The sequence below is a fragment of the Gorilla gorilla genome, chromosome 1, assembly GCF_029281585.2.
Source record: "Gorilla gorilla gorilla isolate KB3781 chromosome 1, NHGRI_mGorGor1-v2.1_pri, whole genome shotgun sequence".
Classification (NCBI taxonomy): Eukaryota; Metazoa; Chordata; class Mammalia; order Primates; family Hominidae; genus Gorilla; species Gorilla gorilla.
The window spans coordinates 218,037,771-218,050,516 of record NC_073224.2 but is presented as its reverse complement, the minus strand read 5'-3'; positions in this window follow the sequence as shown (position 1 = coordinate 218,050,516).

Below are 12,746 nucleotides of genomic sequence, written 5' to 3'. Positions count from 1 at the left end.
CGCCCCTGTAATCCCAGCTACTCGGGAGTCTGAGGCAGGAGAATAGCTTGAACCCAGGAGGTGGAGGGTGCAGTGAGCCGAGATCACGCCACTGCACTCCAGCCTGGGTGACGGATTGAGACTCTGTCTGGGAAAAAAAAAAAAAAAAAAAAAAAAAAGACCCCAGTCAAAAGTGGGCATTACAGGGTAAAAAACAAATTAGGGAAGGGTAGGTATATGTGAAATAGGTGAAGGGTACGGATCAATCAGAGGAAACCATGCCAAACAGTAAGACAGGTTCTCAATCCAGTCTGTGGATGTGACTTATAGCTTGACTTTCAGCCTTTAAACTGTCTTTGACTTGGAGTTGGGGTTTCAATGGGGACCCGCCCGTATCTGCCTAGGCTTTCATCTGCCTCCTGCCTCTATCACTCTCAACCTTCTTTGGTGCTTCCTCCTATACTGGTTTTCCAAATGCTGGAGTTTTTCTAGCCTTTGTCCTGGGCCCTCTTTTGTATCAGTCAATTTTTATTTTATATATGTATTTATTTATGTTTGAGATGGAGTCTTACTCTGTCATCCAGGATGGATTGCAATGGTGCAATCTCGGCTCACTGCAACCTCCACCTCCCAGGTTCAAGTGATCCTCCTGCCTCAGCCTCTCGAGTAGCTGGGATTGCAGGTGCCCACCACCATGCCCAGCTAATTTTTGTATTTTTAGTAGAGACAGGGTTTCACGACATTGGCCAGGTTGGTCTGGAACTCCTGACCTCAGGTGATCCACCTGCCTTGGCCTCCCAAAGTGCTGGGATTATAGGCGTGAGCCACCGCACCTGGCTTATATCAGTCCATTTTTTAAAAGAGGCCAGGTGTGGTGGCTCACACCTGTAATCCCAGCACTTTGGGAGGCCGAGGCGGGCAGATCACCTGAAGTCAGGAGTTCGAGACCAGCCTGGCCAACATGGTAAAACCCCATCTCTACTAAAAATACAAAATTAGCCGGACATGGTGGTGCATGCCTGTAATCCCAGCTACTCAGGAGGCTGAGGCAGGAGAATCACTTGAACCCGGGACGTGGAGGTTGCAGGGAGCCGAGATTGTACCGTTGCCCTCCAGCCTGAGCAACAAGAGCGAAACTCCGTCTCAAAAAATAAATAAATAAGGAAATATATAATTAAATAAAGTATGCGATAGTGTCTCGATGTGTCTAGTCACTGAGATCATATCAATCTCATAGGCCGGGCACGGTGGTTCACACCTGCAGCCTTAGCACTTTAGGAGACTGAGGTGGGCACATTGCTTGAGCCCTAGAGTTTGAGACCAACCTGGGCAACATGCCGAAACCTCATCTCTACAACATAAAAAATAAAAAAAATTAGCAGGGTGCGATGGTGTGTGCCTGTAGTCTCAGCCACTCAGGAGGGACACAAGGTTTGTGTCTGGTACTCTGAGGGATTGTTACTGATCGATTGAGCTCAGGAGGTCGCGGCTGCAGTGAGCTGTGATGGGACCACTACACTCCAGCCTGGGTAACAGAGTGAGACCCTGTCTCAAAAAAACCCAAAAAGTAGTCCTATAAATACCCATGGCACATAATCTTGCCACCCCAGGAAAAGATATAACTCCCTCCAGTGCATCTTTTTTATAATTGTCCATGTACCTGTTCAGGTCACTGTGCTCAGTGTCTATGACCATTTGTGATATCCTCTCTCAAGTCTGTCTCTTTTCTCTTCTTCCTTTCTTTTTTTCTTTTATTGAGATGGAGTTTCACTCTGTCGCCCAGACTGGAGTGTAGTGGCATGATCTCTGCTCACTGCAACTTCCACCTCCTGGGTTCAAGAGATTCTCCTGCCTCAGCCTCCTGAGTGGTTGGGACTACAGGCACGTGCCACCAAGCCCAGCTAATTTTTGTATTTTTAGTAGAGACAGGGTTTCATCATGTTGGTCAGGCTGGTCTCAAACTCCTGGCCTCAAGTGATCCGCCTGCCTCGGCCTCCCAAAGTGCTGGGATTACAGGCCTGAGCCACTGCACCTGGCCTATTTTCCCTTCTTCCTAATGGTCTTCACATTCTTTGATGATGATGATGTTATAAGTCTTCTCCGTCTCTTAGTTCACTTGTTTTCCTCTAGGAAGGCATTATAATTCCTGTTGGATCTACTCTTAGTAGATGCCTCTGAGATGAAGTTCTACGTATAGGCTGAGATCCACAGGGTACATGTCTGATTCTCTGTTGTTACTGACATCTCTCTGATAAGGTCAATATCCCCATTTAGGATCCCTGGATTGAGTTACATTGACCTCAGCCAGGCCATCTGAAGCATCATCCGGCTTTCTTTCCTTTTCTTTTGAGACAGGGTCTCACACTGTTGCCCAGGCTGTAGTGCAGTGGTGCAATCATGGCTCACTGTAGTCTCAACCTCCTGGGCTCAAGGGATCCTCTGGCCTCAGCCTCCTGAGTAGCTGGGACTACAGGTGTGCACGACCACACCTGGATAATTTTTGGTTTTGGTTTTGGTTTTTTTTTTTTTGAGACAGAGTCTCACTCTGTCCCCAGGCTGGAGTGCAGTGGTGTGATCTCACCTCACTGCACCCTCCACTTCTGGGTTCATGCCATTCTCCTGCCTCAGCCTCCCGAGTACCTGGGACTACAGGTGCCTGCCACCACACCTGTCTAATTTTTTTTTTATTTTTAGTAGAGACGGGGTTTCACTGTGTTAGCCAGGGTGGTCTCGAACTCCTGACCTCGTGATCCGCCTGCCTCAGCCTCCCAAAGTGCTGGGATTACAGGTGTGAGCCACCATACCCGGCCCTATTTTCGTATTATTTATAGAGACAGAGTTTCTCCATGTTGCTCAGGCTGGTCTTGAACTCCTGAAATCAAGTGATCCACCTGCCTTGGCCGCCCAAAGTGTTGGGATTACAGGTGTGAGCCACTGCGCCCGACCCGCTTTCTTTCCTTTCATGTGAAACTGGACCATTGCTCTCTTTTTTTTTGTTTTGAGATGGAGTCTTACTCTGTTGCCCAGGCTGGAGTGCAGTGGCACCATCTTGGCTCACTGCAACCTCTGCCTCCCAGGTTCAAAGGATTCTCATGCCTCAGCCTCCCAAGTAGCTGAGAATACAGGCACGTGCCACCATGCCTGGCTAATTTTTGTATTTTTAGTAGAGATGAGGTTTTGCCATGTTGGCCAGGCTGGTTTCAAACTCCTGACCTCAAGTGATCCAGCTGCCTCCTCCTCCCAAAGTGTTGGGATTACAGGCGTGAGCCACTGCGCCTGGCCAATTGAACATTTTTGATGTTATACTTCTGGTTAATTTATCTACTTCCCTTTTCTTTTCTTTTCTTCTTCTTTTTTTTTTTTTTTTTTTTTTGAAAAGGAGTTTCACTCTCGTTGCCCAGGCTGGAGTGCAATGGTGTGATCTTGGCTCACTGCAACCTCTGCCTCCTGGGTTTAAGCAATTCTCCTGACTCAGACCCCCAAGTAGCTGGGATTACAGGCGCCTGCCACCACGCTGGCTAATTTTTGCATTTTTAGTAGAGATGGGGTTTCACTATGTTGGTCAGGCTGGTCTCGAACTCCTGACCTCAGGTGATCCACCCACCTTGGCCTTCCAAACTGCTGGGATTACAGGCGTGAGCCACTGAGCCCTGCCAATTTATCTACCTTCTAATTTTATTTTGCTTCAGAAAGTTTTACTTTTCTGGGTCTGAAACATGGTCTCTTGAATGTGAGACTGTGTAATTGGATGTATATACTCCCCTACCGGTTTTCTCCATACTGAATGTTTGTTAGACAATTATTTTCCACTTTGAGCACCAAATTATCAGGCCCTTAGCTACCACCCATGGATCAGACTGGGATGTTCCTTCTGTAAGTTATGACTTATCGGCAATTGCATTGATTTTTTTTTTTAATATATTTTTTTGAGACGGAGTCTCCCTCTGTTGCTCAGGCTGGAGTGCAGTGGCATGATCTCGGCTCACTGCAACCTCTGCCTCCCAGGCTCAAGCGATTTTCCTGCCTTGGCCTCCTGAGTAGCTGGGATTACAGGTGCCCGCCACCACACCCATCTACTTTTTGTATTTTTAGTAGAGAAGTGGTTTCACCTTGTTGGCCAGGCTGGTCTTAAACTCCTGACCTCAGGTGATCTGCCCACCTCTGCCTCCCAAAGTGCTGGGATTACACGTGTGAGCCACCGTGACCGGCCTCATTGATTGTAATTCATTATACTGGGATGACTTTTCTGTCCCTCCACCTGCCAGGGTGTCACCTGTGATGAATTTAGGGCTGCTGCTGCTTTCTGCTTGATTCCTGTGGTATGAGTGAGGCATTCACATCCACGAACCACGCACATCACCTGTGCCCCAGTGCCAGCTCAGACAGGAGGAAGCTGCTGTCTCTAGGGGTGGTGGTCAAGATGTTTCCTATTCTCTCTGCTCACAGAGCAAGTCTAGCAACAGCTAAGACACTACCTCCTCATGCACTTTTTTTTTTTTTTTTTTTTTTTAGACAGGTTCTGCTGGCTCTGTCCCCCAGGTGTAAGTGCAATGGCGCAATCTCGGCTCACTGCAACCTCCGCCTCCCAGGCTCAAGCAATCCTCCCACCTCAGCCTCTTGAGTAGCTAGGACTACAGGTGCATGCCACCACACCCTGCTAATTTTTTTCTTTTTTCTTTTTTCAGACGGAGTCTCGCTCTGTTGCCCAGACTGGAGTTCAGTGGCGTGATCTCGGCTCACTGCAAGCTCCGCCTCCCAGGTTCACGCCATTCTCCTGCCTCAGCCTCCTGAATAGCTGGAACTACAGGCGTCCGCCACCATGCCCGGCTAACTTTTTGTATTTTTAGTAGAGATAGGGTTTCACCATGTTAGCCAGGATGGTCTCGATCTCCTGACCTCGTGATCTGCCCACTTCGGCCTCCCAAAGTGCTAGAATTACAAGCGTGAGCCACTGCGCCTGGACTAATTTTTTTCTTTTTTTGTAGAGATGAGTTTTCACCATGTTGCCCAGGCTGGTCTCAAACTCCTGAGTTCAAGCAATCCACCCACCTCAGTATCTCAAAGTGCTGGGATTATAGAACTGAGCCATCGCACCTGGCCTCTCATGCACCTTTGATGTATCATTGGGACCCTGCATTGTCCTTTCCATTATGTTCCATTTCCATTCTAGGTGGGTAATACTTGGGCTACTCCGTTTGTCTGATCAGAACTGAGTCTAGCTCATGTTAGGATGAGTAGCTTTGTTCTTATTTTGGGGCTACCGAATAGTTCCTCTGCATCCTGTAATGCAAGGATGTCACCAGTGCCCTTTTTCTCTGTGGGGCTAGTTTTATTTATTTATTTATTTATTTATTTATTTATTTATTTCTGCTCTTATTGCCCAGGCTGGAGTGCAATGGTGTGGTCTTGGCTCACTGCAACCTCCACCTCCCCGGTTCAAGTGATTCTCCTGCCTCAGACTCCTAAGTAGCTTGGATTACAGGCAACTGCCACCATGCCCAGCTAATTTTTGTATTTTTAGTAGAGACGGTGTTTCATCATGTTGGCCAGGCCGTTGTCGAACTCTTGACCTCAAGTGATCCGCCTGCCTCGGCCTCCCAAAATGCTGGAATTACAGGTGTGAGCCACCGCACGTGGCCAGGGGCTAGTTTTCTGTATCAGAAATTTCTGTGTCCAGTAGACTGACAAAGAAATGATCCCATGCCTAACCTTCAAAATCTGACTCAGAGTGACCAATCAGCATGTTCATGAGTCATTGAAATCTTTGTTTACATTATTAGTATAGGTGCTCAGGGTAAAGTGTCTTGCTACCCCCTTCAGTTCATTGAAGGATATCTGATCCTCAAGGAAATTTGTGGATTTTTTTCCTGGTGACTTGATATATTGTAAAACAATATTCAGCTTAGTATAAGTTTTCTCTAATAGCCAAATAATCTCATTAATTATAGAAGCTTTTTCTTTTCCTTTTTTTTTTTTTTTTTTTTGAGACAGAGTCTCGATCTGTCACCCAGGCTGGAGTGCAGTGGTGCGATCTTGACTCATTGCAACCTCTGCCTCTTGGGTTCAAGAGATTCTCCTGCCTCAGCCTCCCAAGTAGCTAGGATTACAGGAGTGTGCCACCATGCCTGGCTAATTTGTGTATTTTTAGTAGAGACGGAGTTTCACCATGTTGGTCAGGCCGGTCTCGAACTCCTGACCTCAGGTGATCTGCCCGCCTCGGCCTCCCAAAGTGCTGGGATTACAGGCGTGAGCCACCGCACCCAGCCTTTTTGGTAGAGACAGGGTCTCACCATGTTGCCTAGACTGATCTCAAACTGGAGCTCAAGTGATCCTCCTGCTTTGGCCTCCCAAAGTGCTGGGATTATGTGCGTAAGCTACAGCACCTGACCCCTTTCTGTGATTTCTAATGTGTTAGATAAGAGCTCACTACATTTTTTGTACATTTATTTTATTTTGCACGTTATATTTGTATTTTTCGTTGTCTGTTGTCAATTTTCATTTTCCTTCTGGCCACACTAGTGACTTGTAGGGACGTAGGTTTGCCTAATGATGCCTTCTTTTTCTAATCTAGTAAAAATGTCTGTGATCTCATTATTTCATCCTTGAAGTATGTATTGTGAGGGGATTAACAACCTCTGTCAGTATATGGCTGGCATGTAGTGGCCATACACCTGTAATCCCAGCACTTTGGGACGTCAAGACTGGCGGATCATTTGAAGCCAGGAGTTTGAGACCAGCATGGCCAACATGGTGAAACCCCATCTCTACTAAAAACACAAAAATAGCAGGGCATGGTGGCACACGCCTGCAATCGCAGCTACTCGGGGGGCGGAGGAGGCAGAATTGCTTGAACCTGGGAGGCGGAGGCTGCAGTGAGCCAAGATCATGCCACTGCACTCCAGCCTGGGTGACAGAGTGAGACTCTGTCTCAAAAAACCCAAAAAACCAGAAAAATATGGGTAACAGAAAGGGAAGAACTCTCTCCCCACGTGACTCAATATTGAGAAAACTTACTTGACATGGTTGTCATGGATTTGGAAGTGAGACAGCCTCTGAGTTCAAATCCTGGCTGTGTCCCTTCCACTGTGGCTGAAGCTTAACACTTGATTGGCGTGTGTGGGATATGAGCCCAGTGTAGCCAGAAGAAGGTACTTTCTCCGGTTGCTGCATAAAAGCCAGCAAAGCCAGGCTGTCCCCGGCCTTCTAGGCTTTGTGTGTAATTCTCCTTCTGCCTGGAACACTGTTGCTTCCCCATTTCCTACTTACATAATATTTCTGCATTTAACATCTTTGTGCCTCAGCTTCTTCCTCTGCAAAATGGAGATGATAAGAGTACCCACTTTATGGCACTACTGTGAAGAATAAATCAGCTTAAATTAGCCATCCGGGCAAGGTGCCTAAAGCCTATAATCCCAGCACTTTGGGAGGCCAAACTGGGAGGATCGCTTGAGCCTAGGAGTTCAAGGTCAGGCTGGGCAACGTGGCGAAACCCCATCGCTACAAAAAATGCAAAAAAATTAGCCGGGCATGGTGGTGCATGCCTGTTGTCCCAGTTACTTGAGAGGCTGAGGTGGGAGGATCACCTGAACCCAGGAAGTAGAGGCTGCAGTGAGCTGTGATCGCGTCACAGCAATGTAGCCTGGGCAACAGAGCAAGACCCTGTCTCAAAAACTATATAAAGAGCTGACCAACAAGGTGAAACTCCGTCTCTACTAAAAATACAAAAAAAAAATTAGCTGGGCATTGTGGTGCATGATTGTAACCCCAGCTACTTGGGAGGCTGAGGGAGAATTGCTTGAACCTGGGAGGTGGAGGTTGCAGTGAGCCGAGATCGTGCCACTGCACTCCAGCCCGGGCAGCAGAGTAAGACTCTGTCTAAAAAAAAAAAAAAAAAAGTATATATATATATATATATATATATATATATACACACACACACACACACACATATGTATATATGCCAATACATGAAAGCAATCTTTTTTTTCTTTTTTTGAGATGGAGTCTTGCTCTATCACCCAGGCTTGAGTGCAGTGGCGCGATCTCAGCTCAGTGCAAGCTCCACCTCCCAGGTTCACGCCATTCTCCTGCCTCAGCCTCCCAAGTAGCTGGAACTACAGGTGCCCGCCACCATGCCCAGCTAATTTTTCATATTTTTTTAGTAGAGACGGGGTTTCATCATGTTAGCCAGGATGGTCTCGATCTCCTGACCTCATGATCCACCGCCTTGGCCTCCCAAAGTGCTGGGATTACAGGCGTGAGCCACTGTGCCCAGCCTCATGAAAACAATCTTTACCAAATAGTAAGTACTTGATATTGATAATCATTGTTTTTATTAAGTATTAATATTATTATTGATTAATTTTATTTGGTTTATTGTTTTCCGGCTTCTCTGCTCCAGAAAGCTGGGATTCCCCCATCGATGTCCCCACAGCCTTGGCTGTTTTTTTTTTTTTTGTGATGGAGTCTTGCTCTGTCGCCCAGGCTGGGGTGCAGTGGTGCGATCTCGGCTCACTGCAACCTCCACCTCCATGGTTTAAGTGATTCTCCTGCCTTGGCCTCCCTAGTAGCTGGGACTACAGGCACCCGCCACCATGCCTGGCTAATTTTTTGTGTTTCTAGTAGAGACAGGGTTTCACCATGTTGGTCAGGCTGTTCTCAAACTCCTGACCTCAAGTGATCCACCTGCCTCGACCTTCCAAAGTGCTGGGATTACAGGTATGAGCCATTGCGCCCAGCCAGCCTTGTTTCTTATAATGCTGAGCAGTTTTGTTTTGCTTGTCTGCTAAGCACTGACCCGCTTAAAGGCAGGAGCATGCCTTTTATCATTCCCCCCCAGCTCTGAGTGCGGGGCCAGACTCTTTAGCACTCAAGGTCAAAGTGGGATGACATAATAGAAAACGAATGGGGTCTGGCGCCACACCGAAGTGGGCAGTCCTAGCCCTGCCTGCCATTTCCTGGGTTATCTGGAACAAGTACCTCACCTCTGTGGACTTTGGTTTCCTCATCTACATATAAATGGTGATAATTTTACTTGCCTTATAGCTTTTCTTGAATGAGAGTATTCAAAGCAGCAGGCTTGGAATTGGTGTCAATGAATAGTTATTTACTAGTAGCTTATCAAATGTAATGAGTTTGTGTGTGTGTGTGTGTGTGTGTGTGTGTGTGTGTGTGTGTGTGTGTGTTTTGAGATGGAGTCTCGCTCTGTCACCCAGGCTGGAGTGCAGTGGCGCGATCTCAGCTCACTGCAACGTCCGCCTCCCGGGTTCAAGCCATTCTTCTGCCTCAGCCTCTCGAGTAGCTGGGATTACAGGCACGCACCACCATGCCCAGCTAATTTTTGTATTTTTGGTAGAGACGGGGTTTTGCTGAAACTCCTGACCTCAGGTGATCTGCCCGCCTCGGCCTCCCAAGTGCTGAGATTACAGGTGTGAGCCACAGTGTCCCACCTCAAATGTAATGTTGCATGAAAGAATGTGACATGAGATGTGATCTCCTCAATGCACAAGCATCAGCCTATATCTAAGCCTCTTAGAGATAAATCCATCTTGCTTAAGGTCTTTTTTTTTTTTTTTTTTTTAAAGACAAGAGTCTCACTCTGTCACCCAGAGTGGAGTGCAGTGGTACACTCTCAGTGATTCTTGTGCCTCAGCCTCCCGAGTAGCTGGGATGACAGATGTGCGCCACCACACTGGGCTGATTTTTGTATTTTTTGTAGAGACGGGCTTTTGTCATGTTGGTCAAGCTGGTCTTGAACTCCTAGCCTCATGTGATCTGCCTGCCTCGGCCTCCCAAAGTGTTGGATTACAGGTGTGAGCCACCGCACCTGGCCTTGAGGTCCTATTCTATAGAACGATAAGGGCGTGTCGGGCAAGCAGGGAAGTTGTCCTTCTCTACGGTGACCAAAACATAGAGTGAAGAGACCAAGGCCTCAGTCCTGCGATGCTAAGAACTTGGCTTCTTGGTGGAGCTGCCACCCTCCCCTGCCTCTAAACTGGGAGGCATCCTGCAGCCTCCAGGGAGCTGCTTCTGGGATGCTGGGCTGTGTTCCCATTCTTTGATTTGCTTTGACTGCCCCCTAGGGGGCATTTTGCTCCAGAACTACGGGTACAGGAGAAGGGTTAGGAGAAGACCAAGACCCTCTCCCTTCTGCTCATGCCTGTGGCATTACATCACATTCGTGTGCAGAACACTCCCAAAATTATATCACCCAGTGCACACTCCCCCAACCCCAAACTGCAAACTTGGAGATCCAACTGCCATAGTCCTCTCTCTCCCCCGGGATGTCTGGCAGTCATCTCAGTCTGAATGTGTCCAAAACTGAGTTCCTCATCCTCCCCAAGCCTGCTGCTCTCGGTCCCCGCCATCTCAGTTATGCAGCTCCGTCCTTCCAGATGCCTACATTGAAACCCTGGGTGCCATCCTTGGTGCCTCTGTTTCCTGCATTCCCCAAGTCCAACCCTTCAGCAAATCCTATTGGCTATACCTTCAAAGTATGTCCAGAATCTGACCACTTCTAGCTACCTTGGTCCAGGCCATCATCATCTCTAGACTTCTTACTCAAATAGTTTCCTATCTGGTCCTGCGGCATCTGGCCTTACCCAGTAGTTCTCATCTCAGTTGGAGAAAAAGGCAGTCTTTTTTTTTTTTTTTTTTTTTTGAGATGGAGTCTCACTCTTTCACCCAGGCTGGAGTGCAGTGGTGCAATCTCCACTCACTGCAACCTCTGACTCCTGGGTTCAAGCGATTCTCCTGCCTCAGCCTCCTGAGTAGCTGGGACTACAGGTGCATGCCACCACGCCCAGCTAATTTTTGTATTTTTGGTAGAGACGGGGTTTCACCATGTTGGCCAGGCTGGTCTCGAACTCCTGACCTCAGGTGATCCACCTGCCTTGGCCTCCCAAAGTGCTGGGATTACAAGCATGAGCCCTCGCGCCCAGCGGAAAAAGCCAAAGTCTTTACAATGACCTCTAGGGCTCGACATTATCTGACTCATCTTTTATCACTCTTTGCATCTCTGCCTTCGTTCCGCATGTATTCCTTGTGCCAGGTACATTCCTGCCTCAGGGCCTTTGCACTTGCTATTGCCTCTGCCTAGAATGTTCTTTCTCCAAATAACTGCATGACTGGTCCCCTGGCTTCTTTCTGGTCTCTACTCAAAAGGCCCCTCTCAGTGTGACTTTCCCTGGCTATCCTATCAAAATGTCAACACCCCTCTGACATGCCTGCCAACCATGCTTTATGTATTTTCTCCTTTGTATTTATCACTATTCCATATATCAAACATCTTACTCATTTATCCTCCACTGGAATGTAAGTTCCAAAACATTAGAAAAATTTCATTTTATTTTTTCAAGGTCTCGCTCTGTCACTCAAGCTGGAGTTCAGTGGCACAATCATAGCTCACTGCAGCCTTGAACTTCTGAGTTTAAGCAGTCCTCCTACCTTGCCCTTCCAAAGTGCTGGGATTATAGACATGAGCCACAATGTCTGGCCCAGAAATTTTGTTTATTTTGTTCCCTGAAATTTCTTCAATGCTTAAAACAGAGGTTAGTAAAATTTGAAAAATGAATGCATACGTATTTTTTTCCATTTTAATCTTCCCAGTAAGATACTTCAGTATTGTCTCCATTTTGTAGATTAAAAACCTGAGGCACAGAGCGATCAGGTCACTTGCCTAAGGGTCATACGGCTGGGAAGTGTGGCTCAGGGGAAGACTCTACCCCCTTACCTCAGATTTCTTATCATTTAAATGAGGTTTCTAAAAGAATGCCCTCTTCGCAGGGTCATTGTGACATATTGTGAAGATTGTGTGTGATAGAGCATATGACAAACTTAAAGCCAGTGCTTGGCATGCTGTAATCACTCAAGAAGTAGTCTCTGGCCGAGTGAGGTGGCACATGCCTGTAATTCCAGCTACTTGGGAGGCTGAGGTGGGAAGATCAGCCAATCTTGGGAGGCAGAGGTTGTAGTGAGCTAAGATCGCACCACTGCACTACAGCCTGGTTAACAGAGTGAGACTCCATCTCAAAAACAAAACGAAACCAAACCAAACCAAAAAAAAAAAACAGAAGTAGCCTCTAGAAATACGAAAGGATGTACAAGGTGTTTGTCCCTAGTCATGAAAGGTAGGAATATTTCAGCACAGAGGCTGATCAAGGGGCCAGGAAGTTACTATTATTGTTTTTGTTTTTGTTTTTGAGACAGAGTCTCACTCTGTCGCCCAGGTTGGGGTACAGTGGTGCGACCTCAGCTCACTGCAACCTCCACCTCCCGGGTTCAAGCAATTCTCTGCCTCAGCCTCCCGAGTAGCTGGGATTAAAGGCAACCACCACCACACCTGGCTAATTTTTGTATTTTTAGTAGAGACGGGGTTTCACCATCTTGGCCAGGCTGGTCTTGAACTCCTGACCTCGTGATCCACCCGCCTCGGCCTCCCAAAGTGCTGGGATTATAGGCGTGAGCCACCGCGCCCGGCCTTGTTTTGTTTTTGAGACAAAGTCTCCCTCTATTGCCCAGGCTGGAGTACAGTGGCATGATCTTGGCTCACTTGGCCTATTGTCGTTAATATTGTTGTCGTTTCTATCACTTTTCTGTGCAGCAGGATTTAGCCATACCAACCTGTTCCCAGAATGAGCTCCTCTGTGACCACGACACATACTAGGTCCTCTGCTTGGAATGCATTTAGCGTAGTTTCTGCACGGAAACTCACATGCATCCTTCGTGGCCCAACTCAAATATCTCCTCTGGGAAGCTTCTCCTGACTT